At 49.7% G+C, this 19,742-nt stretch overlaps 1 protein-coding gene across 1 annotated transcript in view; it reads right to left on the bottom strand.

Annotated features, from left to right (window-relative positions):
* The window catches only part of PLXNA4 (plexin A4), a 445,628-nt gene that overhangs the window by 222,961 nt on the left and 202,925 nt on the right, over nucleotides 1–19,742 (bottom strand). The window lies entirely within an intron of this gene.

Genomic DNA, 19,742 nt, shown 5'->3' with positions numbered 1-19,742 from the left:
GCAGGTTTAACTGCTTCTGCTGGTCCCATCAACACAAGAGCACTATAGAAGAATAGTCCAGAGCCTGCTCGCTTTTTTCTGGCACTATCACTGTGTTACTGTCACTGCCTGGACAAATCTACCGAGCTGAAAATGATGGTACAAAGGGGAGAATTTGTGGTGATGATGAGCAAAAGATAACAAAAACCACACAAGAGTCTGCAAGACTGACTCAGTCAAATGCTAGTCAGACAATATTATTGTTCTTATTGCTAATATTCCATGGGGCAATATATTATTGCGGAGTGTACAATACAACACAGACTATTTCTCTTGTTGATTACATATATCAGATATTGAAATCAGTCCTGAACAAATATGGCACCTTATGATTCCAGACACATCTCATCATGGTGTGTCACTTAGGAACATCAATAACTGAAATTATGAGAAGGAACCAGACGCACAGTCCCAGTCTATCCCTGACAGTGACCCAGCGATACAGAAGAAAATGCACAAAACACCAGAGTTTTCTTTACCTGTCTAAAACCAATTTCTAGAGATTGGGCTCAAAAGCAGCTGGAGAAGTTTTGTAAGCCCTTTCAATGCTATAATCACAATTCAGGATAATCTAGCTATCCACAGGAGTGTCGGGTCCTTCTGGATCTTGTGAGGCTCTGTGCTTCAGCAAACCCCATGGCCATGTGTTTCAGAGACGCATCCACACTCCTCATCCCCCTTGCTATGTTTTCAGTGTGTTGCCTTTCACTTTCAGAAAAATCTATCCTGCAGCAACACAAACATCACAGTACCCTTCCCTAGAAGAAACAAAGTTGTAGTAGATCTGCTTTGTGCTCCACGTCATGATCTCCATACCTTCCTGACCAAAGCCAGACTAAAGGCTCCCAGTCCCTGGTTTGCACTTGTGCAGTTTGATAGCTGAGCAAAAGCACCCTTCCCACCCAAAATAACAAGCTGTGGAGAACTTATGGTACCAAGACCCATCTCCACTGTTCCCTGGCACAGTCCATGAGCTTGTTCCTTCTGTATCAACCTTTCAGCCAAGAAACTGAGCCTGAATCATCTTCTATATTAGAAAGGCAAAGAGAAAGGAAGAGAGGGAATCACAAAGGGTCTGGAAAGCCCGTATGAGCAAAGGGCAGCAATGATATACAGATTCTTATCTTTGTCCTTCCTCCATCTCCCCACCTGCTGCATGACAAGAAAGGAATCTTATTCCCCCAGGAAAGACAGGGGAGCTGAGGGGCTCCCTGTGACAGCAAAGGGTGTGGAGGGTGCTCAGGGATGGTCAGATCCTACGTGCTATCCATCAACCTCTGCAGAAGTGGGTGCACGTGTAGGCACTGGCTGTTGGGCTGGTCAAATGACACCGGCGGATTTGCAGTTCGTTTGTCGTCTTGACGGATCTGGCCATGACAGCAACACACGTTGCAACGTCAACACACAAAGAGGTCAGCGCCTGAATCCCAACCCCGAGCATCCGTGCCTCCCGCTGGCTCTGACTGCCTAGGGGGAAAGGGCTTGCTCGTGTCCGTGGTCCCCAACAGGGGAATTCGGCTCCTCAGAGTCTCTCTTCTTGAAAGCAGGCACTGCTGTGATTCACCCATGGGGTCAAGGGCAAAGAGGCCAACAGGCTCGGGATGAGTCGTTCCCCTTAGGACAGTCAGGAAAAAGGAAGGGGACACAGAAAGGGCTGCGGGTTGAGAAGCCCAGGACTCTCCCTGTGGGGGCTCTGCCTGAGGCAGCTCGAATGCCCCCAGAGCAGGAGCCTTTCCTATTTCCCACAGAGACCTTCCTGCCCCACGTTCTCACTCTCAGGGAGTGGTCGCTGAGCTTTGTCTGCTCTTCCAGCTCTGCCTTTCCCCCCAGTCCCCTGTGGCTGCTCGTCCTCATCGGAGGGCTGCAGAAGATCCTCGGTCTCTCTGCTGATCACCGCGCTAAACAAACCTGATGCCTTTGCTGCTTTGACCTTGATTTTTCAGCACAGGCAGGGTCAGATCTGCAGGCCACTAGATATGTAAGCAGCCAATTATCACCCCAGGGCTCAGCCACTGTCCTCAGCCTTTGCCAGGCCCCATTAGAGGAGAAAGAGCTCAGAGATGGAAGAGGCAGGCTGGAGAAATAGCCGGCTGGAGTTAACAAACCATGCAGACAGGAGGCACAGCCCCCAGGGATCTCCCCTATGCAGTTGGTGCAGGTAAAAGATTGCAGAGGTTTCACACCAGGAAAACAGAGATACTCGGAAGTGATTTAACAGCTATTGCTAGCCTAATTGCCTGCAAAATCATTATTTTGCAGCAGGGGAGGGAGGCAGGGAGGGAGGAGGGAACAGGGCTCATTCCATCGTACATGTGCAAACACACACACGTGCACGGATGCACACCCAGCCCAGCAACTATACGTGCAGAAACCTCTCTCTCTCGTTAAAGGTAGTAGCTAAGTAAAAAGAAAATTGAGGAGAAGACCAGAAAGTCTGGCAGACATTCACCCACACTGCACAGACCATGTAAGCCCTGCTCCAGCAAAGACATGGTTATTGTAGCTTGCAGCCAGAAGTCTGGCCCTTAACTCAAGCCATCCCTTTACCTGTCTTAAACTCTAGCTTTGTTATCTTCAACCCCAGGCACGGAGCCCAGAGGATCTCCACCTTCCCTGCACATTCCTCTCAGTCCTGAGCATCAAACACCACAACAGCAATTTCTCTTTGAGATTTATTCCTGGCTCCCAGACACCCACAAGAACCAGGGCATTTGGGTTAGCAAAAAAAATCAAAAGAAGAGTCTGTGAAGGGGAAATGAGAAGATTCTCATCAAAGCCTGCAAGTGATCATCACTAAAGTCACGGACACCAATACAATCTCTGCTGGGAAGGCTCCCTAAGTTGCCAATTGCAAGGAATTTGAAGCACGCACCAGCAGTTTCCTCAGTTCCTGCTCTTCTTTGCTGGCATCAGCTACAAGCTCCACGTGGAGCTGGGGTGCTGGGATAGATAGAGTTTTCTTCTGACTGAAGTACGGGTATTCTTATATTCAAGATGTTCTTATTAGGCTGTGGGATTAGGGCCTGACTGACAATCCAGTGGGGATTTCTCCTTGAAACTGCCTGTAAACCATGAGCACCTCTGCAAGGCAAGAGGAAGGGGAGCAAGAAGAGACGGAGAGGGCTCCAGGACCATCCACAAGTCCCGAAATGCTCACTCCACTACAAACCCCACTACCAGACATTTGCACGCTCCTCCACAAACATACTTGTCACCTCCACCACAGCAATACCTGCTCCCGCTGCCTACACGTCTGTCCTGGACAGGCACACGCTCCTTGGACCACAAGATGCTCTACTCAGCACCCCGAGCTCCCCTGCCCTCCTTTAACCCAACACACATGTGCAGGGCTCCCGGGGAGAAACGTGGTCTGGCCGCGCACTAATCCTGCTTCCCGGAAGGCTGTGCTTCGTTCTGCAAAGCTGGCTGCTATTAAAACATCAGCGTGATGCTTCCCGAAGGTCAACTACCAGGGGACTTATTCTGGCAGCTGTTTGTTTGTTTGTCTGAACATTATCTAGGTCTGGCTGTTTATTTACATCCATTGAAGTATCAGACAATAAATATCCTCTCCCAGTAGCAAACAGATGCTTGCACTTGAATGTTCTGGCTAGCGCTGACTTCAAAACGATCTCCTTAATGAGCAAACAACACTATTAATCTTTAAAGACACAGGCTCTGGCCTTCCCTGAGCTCCCACCCTGGTCATGGCTAGCCCTACAGGCATCCTGGCAAGCAGCCCACAGGTCTGGTAGATGAAAGAAGGTAAAAGATACCTTCCATCACTCGACTGGTGCTTTTCAGTGTTATCTGCGTCTCCCCAGCTGCTGTGGGGTCCACAGGAGGGTGATGCTTGAGCACAGTCTCCCAGGCAAGCTGGTGGCAGATGCCTCAATCACACTTCTAAGAGGGAGATGGGTTTTAGAGGTTGGGATCGTATGGTTATCGAAGAGAGGGACACAATAAACCCCACCAAATCATGGGCATGGATTCAAAAGGGTCAAAGAAAAAGCAATGGGCTTGGAGGACAAAGGATTTGGTGCTAGCAAAGCAAGACCTTAGTCCCATTGCTGGAAGATAAACCAGGATTGTGGCAAAAAGCAAGTATCTTTAAGCTCACCAGAGCAACAGAAACACCTGCCTTCCAGACTGGAGCATCGATCCTGTCCCGTGGTCTGAGAGGACCATGTCCCTCTGTTAGCACGTTATCGCTCCGCTAAGCTGGTTGGGGACGGTCTCTTTTGGAAAGCCTCGTTGTGCAGATGGGGAGGCTAGGTAGGAAAGAGGTGAAGTGACCAAGCATGCCAGCAGCAGAGCTGGGAAACCTTCTCCCAAACTGTATGTCTACATTAGCGTAAAAGGAGTTATCTGTAAAGGGACACTGTTTCTACTAAAATCCCACCTGCATACTAGATGTGCTTCAGGAGCTTTAGTTCAGCTCCACCAAAGCCTGATTCCACAGCCTGAATCAGTGTTTGGAGCACATTAACAACATCCAGTTTTGTTTTATCCAAGAAAAATCCAGTTCATACACTATAAGACTGCTCTGCTGTATGAATCACAGCAAATTAAGAACGGACAACTGGTTGTCTTCAAAATTGACTTCAGACTCAATTCAGAGGCATATTTCTGAACAAAGACTCCTGTTACCACCTCACCTCTATTTTATTCTCCCTGCAGCTTGGACTGGTCACTGGCAGCAAAATAATGGATTTCCAATGTGCCAACTGAGCTCAGCTGTTTCCTACTCTTCTAAAACCATCACCTCCTGCCCAGAGCATCATTCCTGGCCCACCAGAGTCAAAACAAGACCCTCTCCATTAACTCCTTTGTATAAAGCATTTGAAACCCATCCAGGACTCCTGAGAGTGTGGTCAGGAGGAGTATCATGATGGCCAGCCAGGCAGACAGCAGGAGCAGACGCTGGTTGGATGACAGTCATTACAAATAATTAAATGAGTAACTAAGTGGAAGACGAACTGGTGAACCATGGCTCGCTCAGCCAGCCCGTCCCTCTCCGACACCCTGCTTTTGTGCAGCGTCAGCAGCCCCCGGGCTGATGAAGTTAAAAGGAATTCGTCATTGCTGGCCCCAATGCTTCCAGCTGGCACTCCAGCAGCTCCCGCTCAAGTCACGCTGGTGGCTTATTTTGGCCATGAAATTGCCCCAGTTCCCAGGGGAGGTGATTAGGTGGCTGCCAGGAAGACTGCAAGGGTGGATTTCAAAAGCAGGTTTCAGAATCCATCCCTGCTGCCTCCTCCTGGGTGCAAGGGAACAAACATGGCTGTGGCACTGCCTCTGAAAGGAGGAGAAATATTTTGGGGCAGGGAAAGCCAGACCTGGCAGGACAATCTCTGTCGTCCCCATATCCTGAGGCATTGCCACTCCTTCTCCCAGGGCTTCTCACTGAAATCACCATCATTATTTCTCACTATTGGATTACGGATCTGCAAACTTCATTTCTAGGAGATCCAAGCAGCCCCGGAGTCCAGCACATCAATCCAGGCTGCTCTGAGCAGTGCCCAGCCACAGCCTTACGACTGCACAGGGGCCTCTAATACTTCATTGCTTTTCCAATATCAGTTCCTCCCTGTTTTATGAACCAAATGTTCCCCAGCGGACGCTGGGACTGCTGGCTGCTGTTCCTGGCATGGTGAGGGGCAAAGACACAGCAGACAGCGTATGATGTAATGTCAGGCTGTTATGATGATCACCTATTTTTGTTTTTCCATTGATTTCAGTTACATGAGGTAGCTCTGTTGATCTGGGCAAAGAAGGGGAAGGGGCTGGTGACACTCCATGCTCCTCCTACTTCCCTCCGTTTTGGCGTGTGTCTTCCAGTTGAATAATCCATCTAATCTGCCTGAAGCCTATTAACAGGAGATCAATTTCTAATAAAACATGGCATTTCAATAGCCCTGTCTATCTACTGGTACAAAAGGCCTTTAGAAACACTAATTGAAAAAGCAAGGGGTGAGGTATCTCTTTCTCGTGCCTAATAGTCAGCAGCCCTCTCTTCTCTTGTACAGATGTTTTAATGTGCTGCTTGCATGGATGATGCCAGCCCATCCAAATACAGATCTCAGAGCAGCTTCAGCCATATGGAGAGCAGGATGCTGGAAAACCAGGTGTTCGGTCTTCTAAACACTCATGCTTTCAATGCTATCCAGACCCCAATGAGTTATGACGGCAGCCACTGTCACCAGAGCTGATGCTAGCAGACCTGGAGAGGAGAATCAACCCCAGCCTTTTGCTTCCAAGGCAGACCTCCACTCTAAACCTGCAAGTGCCCCCCAGTTTTTACCCAGGTAAGGCTCACCTCTAAAACTCTGTCCCAAGCTCATCAGTGTCTGTGTGATCACTCATCCACTTAAATCCACAGACCCAAAGCTGTACACACAAAAATACCCCTGCGGAAGGCACCTACAGGCACAGCATGCTCGCTCTATAAAACACATATGTACACCTGAGTGCACACATCTGCTCCACACAACAGGAGGGACAGCAAAGCGGGCTGGTCTTGCAATCCCTTCAGTTTCCTGGTTTACATTTCTTTTGTCCAGGAGATCTAAATCTTGTGGTTAGCGAGCAAGACTTGTTTGCTACAGCATTGTAACAGCCAAGGAGAGTGGTTCTTCCGCACTTCTCCATCCACAAAGTTCCCAGGGCCTTTTTTCCAAGCAGCAAACACAGGGTTTTCAAGAAAACAGCTTCCCTAGAATACCGCCGGCTAATCCCTATCATCTGCAGGCATTGCATCGTAATCCTCCCCCCGCACACCCTTAGCCGGGCTCTGGCAGGGAGCACGGGTGCCTGCACGGGGCAGGGGCACGGGGTCTAATCCCTGCAGAGGAGTCACCCACTGACCCCTCGTGTAATCCAGCCAGGCTGCAAAATTAGGTCAAACAGAGATGTGCCTGACTGCTGGATACGAGATCTCTCTTGCAGGGCGAGCGCAGCAGGGCGGAGGAGGATTCCTCTTACTTCAGGAGGTTCAGGAGAAACATGGGAGAAGATGTTGATGGCCATCTGTCTTCCTTTTCTGGAGAGACGTGGGTCACCCTGTCTCGACATGGCTACTAGGTGCTCCAGTTCCGTGGTGGGTCAGTCTCACAACGGATCGAGCATGCAGTGTTCTGGGATACACTGGAATGAACCTTCTGCTTTGGGCCAGAGGGTCCTTCAAGCCAGGAGACAAACTCCTAGCTGACAGAGGTGCCCCTTTTTTTTCATAGTGCACAGCATATGACTACTGTGCCGTACCGCTGTGGTTCCCCACCAACATTCATAGCAAGAGATAATCCTGGCTGCAGTGGATTTATGATCTGAATTAGACATAAATAGAAGACCAACCTTTCTTTCTGGGCTTGAACAACACCTAATGCAGTGGGTTTATGACTATTGCTCCCAGTACCATGAAAATAATAATTACGGCTTGAAGTGTGGCCAGCCGGTGTGTACCTGGACTGCAGGGCTCACCCCAAAGTGAAACAGCGAGAGAGCTGGAAGCAGAGGGAAAGAGAAGGAGATGACCAGGTCCTCAGCAAGGGAGAGCATGTCGGGTGTATGCATCTTTCACATCCATGAGCCAAACTGACAGATGACATCATTTTTGAAAGCATGGTTTACACATGCTCCCCTGGCGCTCCCTGATTGATAAATTAGACACTCATGAGCCACGTGCTAATCAATGCAAATCATTAGTTTGTAACAACACAAGGCAAGCTCGGCAGAGCTCATTTTTCAGGGTAATAGCCTGCCAAGTGATCAGTGTTCAGCAACGAGCCCTGCCAGGTGATCTATTAGCAGGCTGCTGGCACTCGCCTACGGCAGGGGGCTGACGCCTTTGCTGTCCAGTGCCCACCAAGGCTGGGGCTTGTCCTGCTCCGTGCAAGAGCCAGAGCCCCAAACCTGCTAATCCTCTCATAGTCCCTGAACGCTTGTTCTCCACTTATCCCAACCCTGCAACATAAAAGAAAAGTCATTTGAGACTGAAAAATTGTGCTTTGCCCTCTATCAGTGGAAAACGGAGGGCACTCAAAGCATTGACCTGCAGATATGCCCTAGGAAACTTCATGCTGACAGCAGTGGCATCTCTAAGAGCTGATGTCTGCATCAGGCAGGTGTTTGGCCAAACGAAGAGGCCATTTGAACACTCTAGCTGCCAGAATTTACACCCAAACTTTTGGCTTCAGGCTCTTACAAGCACTGCCCAGCTGAGTGAGTACTCTGGGAGAATGAAACTACATCAGGGAAAGACCTGCCACCGTTGACCTTTCTGCCAGACCAAAGGGAGGGCAGGAGCATGGGACGACTCTGCTCCTTCCCCAGAGGAGCCCATACAGCCTCTGTGTCTGCTTCCCAAACTCCGCAGGATTTCCATCCCGCTGGCAACACAGCAGAGTCTCTTCAACCATGGGTTGCTTTATCAGGCATATCTCCTACCACAGGTACTCTATAGAGTACTCTCCTCCATGGAGAACAAGGATTCTCTATTCGACATTCCCAAAAGGTAAAGTTCAGTGCTCACAGAGAGGGTCCTGCTGCTGGATGCTCATATTTATGATCCCAGCGGATAATCTCAAAGGTCATCCTAGTGCCACACCGTTCACGTGCACTACGATGGGGCTTCTGGATCCTGCAGCTGCCTCTCTGCAGCACACCCATGGCTACTCTACAGCAATAAAGTCATCTCCTGCCCCTCACAGCACCCTACTACATGAGCTGAAAGGACCTATTAGCTCCCTAGGTCTTCTGATACGTCATGGAGTTGTTCCAGTTTTCCAGGGTGCAGGAATTCAGATGCAAATAAAGCCACTAACCAGGCACTTTTGTTTCTCCCAAACCGGTCAAAGTTCATTTACATGGCCAACATTTTGGGGAGGCTACAGCTACTTTTTAAACATGTATCCTGTTGCTGCCACCAGTCCTGGTTCTTCAGAAAGGGAAAGTAAATAGATGCTTTCAGGCAGAGTGGGTTTTGATTGAGATTAAGGGAACCACAATGCAAAAAAAAAAAAAAAAACAAAGTGCGAAAATTAAAATTTTACATACAAGAGCATGGGTGGCAGCTTGTGAGGTGCACAACCCAAAATGCTTGCCTAACTCTGGTCAGTTCTTAAGCAGGGGTCAAACCGTAGATCAAAACAATTCAGACAAGTAGCAGAACGGCTCAAAGCCCTGCATGCTTTTGGTTCAGAAATACCCAGAAGCACAGCGTGTGTGTGAATGGGACACACAAAGATATCAACATAGTCGGCCTGGAGTAGAAATCCTTACATGGAATTGCTCAGAAATCGAGGCAGATAGTAATATGGGATGGTACGAGGACAGATGGATGGCAACATGGGCTGGGTCGTGAATACAAGCCCTTCATAAGTGTCTGTTCGTGGGGCTGAGGGACCAGATTCCTCCCAGAGATGAGCTCATCCCGCCACGCCAGGAACGCGGTGACCCGGAGGGCTGGGAGCCCCGCGGCTGGGGGTGCAGAGCAACACCACAAAGAGCCCTTTGACTGCGGCCAGACGGGGTGAGCTTTGAGACACCCACGGATCCTCACGACAGTGTCGCTTGAGAGGAAGCCAGCTGCCCTTTGGCAGGGGGAGGCACGCAGGCGTGCTGAGAGCCGGGCACTTACACGGGCACACGGGCAGGAGAACGCGCAGCAGCACACGGACGGGCACGGGCAGCCCATGGCATGCAACCAGGTGGAAATATTTGAGCAGACAGGGGTGTGGAGGCACCCAGCAACATACGCACGTGTGCGTGAACACAGCCTGCCCACCCAGGCTCGTCTGCCTGGGCTGAGGATGCGCTCACCGACACGCCACGGGGTCTGGGTCACGAGGAAAAGGCCACGGGGTGATGTAAAGGTGAACACAGGCGTGCACCGAGCGTGTATTCACACCCAGCAGAGTCTGGGGTGGGAGCACGCGTGGACGGCACGGGCATCCCCGCAAAAGGACCTGCTCCCTGCAGCAGCCAACACGGGGAATCCGATGGGAATACGGGCGTTTACACACACCTCGGGCGGCGCAGTGCCCTCTGCAACTCCAGGCATCAGCGAGGGCAACAAGCTCAATCATAGCCTGTCACATTCAATCTTGGAGATATACAGACACATTTGCAATTTCCCTTTACAGCGTATCAGAGGCGGACAAAAGCTCCCGCTTTGCTGGGGATTTGGGTACTTCACCACTTTCTCTAAAAAAAAACAAATAGAAAATCATATCCCAGAGATTATATCGCTGGCCAAGTAAGATTCTCTGTTCTTGCACAGATATTTGTGTCAGGTGCTGGTGCTAAATGACTATGGAGAGATGCGGAGAGTGATGAGCTGTAAGTGCGTAAGTGAAAACAGAGAAATCTGGGATCCGGAGCTTTTTGCTCACTCCCTTGCTAAGAACTATGGGCGTGGGTGGGTGGGTGGAGCGGTGGCTTGGGAACAATTCCTGTCAGCAATGTGGGGACACGTTATCTGCAAGGCCAGGGGAAAGGGAAACCTGAAAGAGAAGCTCTCCAAGGAAATCAGCCAGCCCAGGCTCTCTGTCCAGTCCTTTCTGTCAGTTGACATCCCTGGGGCTAAGGTTGAGATAACGAGGTCCCACGTATCTCTGGGCCCCAGCCCCACTGACAGGGTTGTGCTCTGCAAAGGTTATTGTAATTCAATTGCTGACTCTTTCAGCTCCTGGGCTTCTCAATGCCAAGGTGACCTATTAAGAACTCAATATCAGATAAAAAATATCCCTTGAAGCCTTTCTAACCTTCATAATCTATGTTTATCCACAGGAAAAAAAGGAAAAAAAAGAGAAAGAGTGAATGCTTATCTTCCAATATTGCCTCAGATAAAAGGGAAGTACCATCTGAGGACAAAGCTCCACATTTGCCCTTTCTCCCCTTTCATGCAAGCAGCCAGAAAACCGATCCAGCGCTGAAACGGTGGTCGAGGCCTCTTTCATTCACCTCCCACAGACTGATCCTCCACCGAAGGCTGCTCTCATCTGCCGACCCACCAACAGTTCCTCTGCTTTTGTCTCTGATGTCTGACCAAGGGACATGTCTCTCTGCAGGCTGGCCTCAGCACAGACCACCCTTCTCACCAGCCAGTCCCAAATGAGTAGCAGTGGTCCCAGCAAGTGCCACCTCTTCCATCAGCCAACCTTCATCAAGACCAAACCCCTCAGCAGCCGTCTCTGCTCAGGTGTGTCTCACTGAGGCCTTTGCCTTTCCAAGGCTTCCTCCCATCTCCCATCAGCCGGTCCCTCATTAGTGACCCAAAGTCATCTCTCATGCTTTTTGTCTTCCGAGGCCACCAGAAAATTTGTTGGTCCTCTCCAACATCACTTGGCTGGATTCACCTGCGGTCTCCAGCACTGAGCTACAAGATGTCCCTAGTCACCTCTGAATGGTGAGACAGCCGCCCCTCCAAATTCCTGCAGAAAAGCCCCCACCAAACACAGCCCTGCTCAGTTCCTCCCTCCCCATCTCTTCAGTCCTTCTTGAAAGGACCACCACCAACCTCAGCATGCGGCTGCTTCCAAACGGCCCTATGGACTCCATGCAGCCCCTTGGCTTCATCAAGTCTGTCCCCCTTGGATCCCCAAAACTACTGCTGCGCCCTCACAGGAACGCAGCCGCTTCTGAGGATGCCACGTAAGCAAACGTGAACGGCGGGAGGAAAGCATCAGCAGCCACGGCCTTCGTTCTACCTCAGCTAAGAGAGTAAAGGGAGCGGGGCACAGGGGCTCTCAGCGCTGGGGCAGGAGGATGAAGGGCACTAGTATATAGAAGGGACATGCAATGAGAGAGAAGAAAAAGGGTCCCAAGCCCAGAAAGCAAAATCTTGCTCCCCCATGGTGAAAACATGGGTCCAACTTAATGAATTACATGATGAATTACATCAGAGATCACTAGATACGGAGCAGTGGAGCAGTGAATATCAACAGTTCTCCTTCCCAGCACCCTCCTTTGCACAGCCCCCTACTCCAGGCTGTGCTGGTAACAGTAAATGCTCTCTATTCTTCTTTATCCTCTTATTTGGCTCCAGGGTTAGAGCAAAGGACTTAGAAAAAAATCAGAATCTTAAACATTAGCTGAGCTATGAACTGGCCATATGATTTCAGAGATGTCACCTACCCTGTCAGTGCTTCGGTTTCCACATTTTTCATTGAAACACTTGTGGATTGGATGATTTTTAGGGGAGAGTGTCTGTGCCTGCAGGAAATGTTAAATGGAGGTTCTTGAGATATGAAGCATAGGCTCAAAAAATACTACCAAAGTAGCATGCATCATCGTGCATCCCTCAGCTCAGAGAGTGACACAGTGGAAAACAGCATATTGTATGAACACACACCCATGGCTCTCAGATCATTATTAGGGGCACCTCCAGAGAGGGCTGGGGAAAGTAAAAATTGATTGGTGTTGGAAATCTTCAAATGAAACGCGTTATGGAAGTGGAGTAATTATTACCTCCAATAGCATAAGAATAGCACGTATCTTCAGACCCTTAATCACAGGGGTTCCTTGTACATCAATCAGAATTAGCCAAATGTGTATTCAAAGCCCTTGATTGAATTATCTAAAAATAATTCAAATGAATTTAAAAATAATGGCGTGGTAGGCACATTTTTAACACTGGTAAATCACCAGCCAGGACCATCAGTGTAAAGCCTCCACATACAAAGGGACAAAAGGTGGAAAAGCAGTGGGTGAGGATGGCAGTGATTTCCTCCCAGCCAGGCACACCCCAGCATCTGCAGAGCATCAACCCAGGTCTATCTGAGCGAAGCTGACCACCCCATGGAGGAAACGGAGCCCTCCGTGTGCACTTAAAAGATTAGCAGATTTGCTGGGAACTGTCCTAAAGGAGCTGTATGGTACAAAGGGCAAGGCACAAGGCATGATCAAGAGAGAATTAAGAGAGCCAGGGAGATTTAGTGGGCAAGTGCTGACATATTATTCCACTTAGACAGAGGCAGGGGACTTCTGGGAGAGGAGAAAGGCTGCCTGAGCCATTCAGGAGCCTGGAAAAGCTGAGCACAATGTGGGCCCTGATGGACCATCTTTAGGGATGCTTTGGCTGAGCCAAGTGATGCATAAGGACCACAGCCCAGCTGGGAAGTCAGAGCAGAGCCAAGAAGAGACACCGTCCTTCCAACAGGACCAACTTGCAAGTCTGCAACTCACTTGGTGCCCCATATCTTCGCCCAGACCTTTTATTTACTTTTGTAAGTACCAGAGCAATGTCCTGTCTGAGGCAAGACAGCTAGTTACTTTTCTTTTAATGTAAGAGACTGAGATGTTTCATCTCCCCTAAGGAGCTGCAGGACTCCTCCATCCTCTAAAGGTCTGTGGGTTGCTATTTACCTACACAGCTCATTACCTCTGTACAAGCGGCTCATACCTGGCCACATATCAGTGGAGACCAAAAAACAGGTCCTGCCTGAAAACTTCTGGGGACAAAATGCAAGCATTCCCGGGGTGGTCGCTAGCAGAGTAAAAACCATACCCCAGCCACTACTGCTGCAGTTGCGTGCTTGGATAGCAGAATTTGGGAAAAAGGCCAGGACTGCTTGCCAGAGATGTTCACGGCACTGCTGTGTTTCAGGTCCCTGGGGTGCCCAAACAGGATCTTTCCCCGCTATCTTGAACATGTCAAGCAAGACAGGGAGCATGCAGCAAACCCAGCTGAACCTTTGGTGATGGGACATGATGGAAGAATAGCCTGGGCATGATCTTCTTGTGTCTCCATAGCCCTCACCTATTTCCCATGGGCCGGGAAGAGACAGCAAGAGCGTGTCACTCATGGGAGACAAGGGATCACTTTCCTCTGGGACCTCGAGGTAACCCGGGCAATGAAACTCTACCCAAAGCCATTTTGACATAAGGTCGTGGTGCGAGACAAAGCAAGGTCAGGAGTTCAGCGTCAATACAGCAAGTGCCAGTCATGACACAAAAGACTCGGGGATCAGATATACCTGCCAAGCGCTGCTTGGTAAGGAGGATATTGAGATGCATAATTACTCCCCTTTTCATCTGTGCTGCTCTTCCCCTCGGTTCACACGGCTCTCCTGGCTTTGTCCTTGCACAGGTTGCCTCCGAGCGGGGTCTTAGCCAAGGCACCCCTCCATAGCCACGCTGCAGTGTTTGAAGGATGAGGGATGTAAGAGCTTAACCCCCCCTTTCACTGAAGCAATGGCTCAGGCTTCAGCAAAATCACTCCTAAAAGCAACTAGTTATTTCTGTGATCACCTCCAGCTTTGTGCTGGAGTAAATCAATGCGGTTACCCCAGATTTACACAGCGGTAGCAGCAGGGACTCCAGAGGAATTAATGTCGATTGGTGACTGCAAGAAAAGAAACAGGACATCAAACCTCCAAAGTAGAAGCAACTCCTTTTCCTTGAAGTCCTGCCAGAGTGGGTTAGTGCTGGTGTTTCATATTCCTGAAGTTTGGGGTGTTATTTAGTGAAATTCCAAGTCAAGGAAACATAATATGCAAAACCCTGTGCATTTCGAGGTACACACTGACCTTCACGCGAACAACTGCTTGAAACATCTGCAATATTGAGGCTTTGCTTGAAAACAGACCCCTTACTGGAATTACCACTTGCTCACTCTTTCCCAAAGCCTGATCTCCTTTTGAGGGAAAGCTTTCCATGTTTCTGGCGTTTTGTTGTGGTGAAATTAGATCAGTTTCGTGAAACTGAAACAAAACACAGTAACCTCAGGTTTGGAGATCTTCACACTCCCTTGAGGATGCTTCACTGAGCCCTCGGGAAAACAGATTTACATGTGCCTGGAGCTCACTTGTTTTCACCTCTCTACAGATCTCCCTCATAAGACAGAAAGGCAGAAAACCAGGCTTTTTAATAGTTACTTAACCAACCCTTATCAAGTTGCATCTAAAGTTTTTTTGGTCCATGGGAGCTGGTGAAAAAAGTGCAGGAGGTGAGCGGCTATGCATGTGCATCCAGCGCAAAAGGAGGGGGAAGGAGAAGGGGTTGGGGATGGGCTGTCAATTATTTTTGGTAACTATTAGTCCAAAATGCTCCTTTTTGGTCGAAACTTCTCTACGTGTGCAGCAGATGGCGCAGCTGCAGTAGCTGTCCCACTGCCACCCACTGTCCCCACTGCCACCCACTGTCCCCGCGTCAGCCCCAGGGCCATCCCTCACTAGCTGGTGGTCTCATCCTGCCCTTTTTTGGGCTGGTCCTGCACCATGCAGCCCCCAGCACTAGATTTGAGCTCTCCCAGAGCAGTTTACAGTGACGAAAGCGGGCCACCGGCTGTCTCAAAGAGGGAGGACGCGTCCGCAAGGGATGCAGGAGGCACAGTTCCATCACGCAGAGATGGATGGGCCGCAAAACCCCGCATCGGTGCCTCCTGGGACATTGGCATCATTCACAGCCCTGAACTCAGCCTGAGCCCTCCAGCCCTCCTCAGGACGTTTAAAACAGGGCAAGACAAAGGACAGGCTACAAAATGGGCCACGGGGAGCAATCCTGCCTTGGCTCAGGTGCTTCATTTCCATACCAGGAGGGAAGAGCCACGTCCCCGGTGCAGGGCTCGTCTCCGCAGGCGATGCCAGTTCGTGTGATGGAGACCAGAGCCCCACCAGCTGCCCCAGGAGCCAACCTCGTCCCACCGCCTGCACCCTTCTGAGCCCGGCTGCATTCATCGGAGAAGACTGGCGCTTCTCATCATGGCTTTAATGGTTCCCACTGGACTACTATTTCTGTCCGGGAATGACAGAGGAAGGCAGTGTGAAGCCTTTATTTTTGGGACTCCGGGCTATCTTTGCAGGCTTTGTGATTTAAAGGGATGTGCCCGCTCCCTTTATGACAATCGACTGCTTCTTCTCTCATCTTCAAAGGCTAAAGCTAAAACTTATTACACTGCCAATTTTGTCCTGGGCCAACAACTCCCTCCCACCCCTTTCGTGTTGAGGAGCAGAGCATGATCATGCCTCTCCTTTCTCTTATTTTTTTTCTTTCTCTGCTTCTGTTACACTCTCTTGGAGGAGGACTAGATGGTTGCTTATAAAAGGGAGAAACTTGTGTTTGTACACAGATCTCTTGGCAGTTGGGAAAGAAAATACAAAGGAGAAAATAATATTCTGTGTGGAAGCATCTTGGCAGTTGGTGGCAAACAAACTCCAAGAGGAGGGACACGGAGCAGGAAGGAGAAAGAGTTAAAAGACTTTTTTTTGGTGAGGACGTGGCCGTGTCCTATATCTTTATTTGCAGTTGCCTTCTCCCACCCGTCCCCCAAAATGGGAGCTCTTCAGAGCTTCTTGCCCTGGGCCCATGGCCTTGGGAGCGGAGCGGAGACAGCCACAAGCAGGCTGCCAGCCAGCCAGCTGCCACCTTTGTCCCTGCAGTAGCACTACAAAACACAGCTGGGAAGTGTCTGGAGAATTGTTTCTTTTTTTGTTTGCTTGTTTTTTTCTTCCCAGAACAGTCTTTTTTTTCTTTTTCCTGGAAGCACATTTTTCAAACCCAAATCTGCCCAACCCTTCTGCGAAAGTCACTGCATTTCTTCCGACAGCCACAGGGTGTCAGCAGCTATATGGAGTGTGTCCCCTATAGAAATCGCAAATCCCTGAGAGGTCCCAGAGCTGGAGCAATGCTTTGGGGTGGGTCTCATCCTGCCCTGTCCCCCCCATCAGAGTTTCCAGTGAGTAAAGGAGAGCCTTGTCCCACAAGCTGCTGCCCAGGATTTGCCCCAAGCTCCCAGCACACTGGCAGAGGACTTCGGGATTTTAGGGCAGGCGATGTCAGTTCTTGCTGGGTGCAGAAATGATCCCAAATGAGCTGTGAGCTGGTGGCACATCCTGGCACAGGAGGGTTTTGAGGGGCAGCTGGGGAGTCTGGGAGAGGAAAAAACCCCAAAGGTTACAGGGGTGACAACTAGATGGGCTAAATTTCCAAATTCCTCTATCTCTGAAGGTCTGAAGCCAAGTCCTAGGAAATATTAGCAACAGCACCTCAGTGGGATTGCAGACAGCAAATTCAGATCACAAATGCCACCTTTACAGCCCCGTTAGTGCATTAGTTTGGCGTTCCTGACCAGCAACAAGGAGCTTTGCCATGTCCCACCCACAAGTTAAAAACTCCCCTTTGGCTTCCCAGCTTCACCCAGGGAGGGAAGCAGCAGTGAGAAGCCCCAGGTCCATGTGCACGGCCAGCCGTAATCCCTGGTGTCTGAAAAGACCATCAGGAGGCACAGGGGGTCAAGTCCTCTGCCAGTGCCACAAGTGCCCTTTGCTGTCGCTCATCCCATTTTGTGCCTCGAGTGTCCCATCTGTAAAATGGGAACAGTGAAATCTCGGTCCCTTGCAAAGCCTGAGCAGCACAGAGAAGGAGTTGCGTTGAGGATAGAGGAATGCGGCAGAAACCCTTCAGATCCCATGTTTCTCACAACAGTGTTCCCATCTACTCCGCAGACCACGACAAAACAAGGTGCCATTTCTAGTAACCCAGCTCAAAGCAGGATATTTCTGGTGAAAAAAATTGAGGAGGCGCAAGCTAAACCAACCTGAAAACAAATGGATGAGGACTGAGCAGCCCTGCTCTGTCTGGCTCCAGAGACATCTTGCTGTCTCCAGTTACCTGCGTGCCTTCCAGGCATACACTAAACGTGGGATTCATCTTGTTTAACATGGTCTTCCCGAAAATTAGACATCTCGCCTAATGAGTCAGGCAGGTTTCCCCTCTAGTCAATGGAAAGAGACAGGTTTCACCACAGGGCGATTCATGCCATCCTAAATAGGTGTCTCAAGCAGATGGAGTGAATTGCTTTCTGGAGATGCCAGTGCCTCTCCATTATCTATAAACAGCAACTCATCTCGATTCAGTGCTGATGACCAGCATTAGGTGAGACAAATCTCAGCCTGAGTTACTGTCTGGCATCTCTTACAGACGGACCATCCACCTTTTCCTTGCTGTCCATGTGGGAAAAGGTGTGTTGATGGTTTATTACAGAAATGCTTAATTTTGAGGGTAATGTTTGTTTGCTCAGCATGTCATATTACAAGGCGAGGGTTGGAGAACTGTACTTTCATCTCTGTCTATCTTGGGATGCTGTGCTATTACACAATTATGAACCAACTCCTGCAGAGCTAGAAGAGCTGCAGACAGAGCTGTCTCTTCTTTTAGATGAGCAGAAAACAGGCCACTGGGCAGCTTGCAGGTAAGAGCTAACAGAGCTTGTCGTTAGTGCAGAGCTGACAGTAGGAAACAAAGAATTTGCCACCACCATCCTTGTTACATGCCTTGTCCAAGCTGGAGCTTCCCATGAATTCATGGTTTCCCAGTTACATCACACTGCTGCAGTACAGCAAGGTGGCCAATTCGCAGTATATCAGGAGTAAAAAGAGTCTGTTAATCAATTGGGAGTGGTAAGAGTGCTCATGGACTGCTCAGACAAACCTAGGCTGAGCTTTAACCTGAGAAGTTGTGTCATGTACTCCGTACTCTCCAAAATCACCTCCACCTTGTATGTGTTAAGCTTCAACCATGAGCAGTTTGTGGCCAGTACTGAGGCACCTTATTCCTATATGATGGATGCAGCCAGCTCCATAGTGTTGGAATTTGGTCTGTGAAACCATACGGGCTCATCTGTAGCTCACAGGGCTTTGAATCACGATGGGCTCAGTTTTAACATATTTAAACCCATTTGCAGGTCCCCATGACCCTGATTCCTGCACTTTATGGTTGGAAATAAGATGCCACAGGCAACTGTAAGCGTAGCTTTAGGTGCAAAAGCACATTGATCAGCTATGATGGAGCCTGGAAGAATCTGGTTATGGCCAAGCTCTTTGCTGTCCTGTCCAACACCAAGTGCTGTACTGTGCTTGGTTAGAAGGGAGTTTTGGCAGCACCTCTTAAAAAGCATTGGGTCTGTCCATCATTTCCAAGTTTCTGCTTCATCTACATGCAAGTGCCTTCCTCAGGGGAGCTCTGTCCAGTTCCCCTTGGGGACCTCTCTCTCCCACACTTCTCAATGCTTTTTTCACCATCAGCACATACTCAATAACAGTTTGGATCCCCAATGTAACACTTAGCAATGGGTAAGGGAGACCCTTCTGCACCTGACCAGCACTGGGCTCCCGTGTCTTTCTGCAGCAGTCCAAAAAATCCAAGCAAAGCATCCTCTGCCTCAAGCTGTCCCATCAAGTTTCTCCTGATGGGGACCATTTCCAACATCACTGGCAAAAGCGGCACGTACCAGGCGGCAGGTCGCCGCCCGACATCTGCCGTGCACATTTCACATCCCCTGCAAGGGGCTTTCAAAGCAACCCTCTGCTGGGATGTTTGTACAAACATGTGTATTTACTGTGTCAACACACATTAGAGAGCAAACACATTAAAAGGAAAAGGAAACAGACTATGAGCTGAGGCCTCTCCAAACCTCGCTCCACCGCAGCTCTTTCCTGGGATCTCAGGTCGACGGCAGAAGCCCTTATTCCCAAAGTCTCACCCCTCCTCTCCCCAGCTTCTGCCTGCCCAGACAGCCACAGGAATCAAGTCTCTCTGGCCAGCAGACATCCCTATGCTGGACACGTGCCTGAAGATGGAAAATTGAAGTGTCTTTGTGACAGAAAGCTCCTTGGATGGTTTTGGTCCAGAATCAGGAAATAGTGCTGAGAGGGAGCAGGGAGTGCGAGGGATACAGTGGTGCAAGGGGCAGCAGCAAGCAGAGG

The sequence above is a fragment of the Buteo buteo genome, chromosome 4 (assembly GCF_964188355.1).
Source record: "Buteo buteo chromosome 4, bButBut1.hap1.1, whole genome shotgun sequence".
In the NCBI taxonomy this organism is placed as follows: domain Eukaryota; kingdom Metazoa; phylum Chordata; class Aves; order Accipitriformes; family Accipitridae; genus Buteo; species Buteo buteo.
Note: the sequence above shows the minus strand (reverse complement) of the source record. Positions and strands in the feature narration are given on the sequence as shown.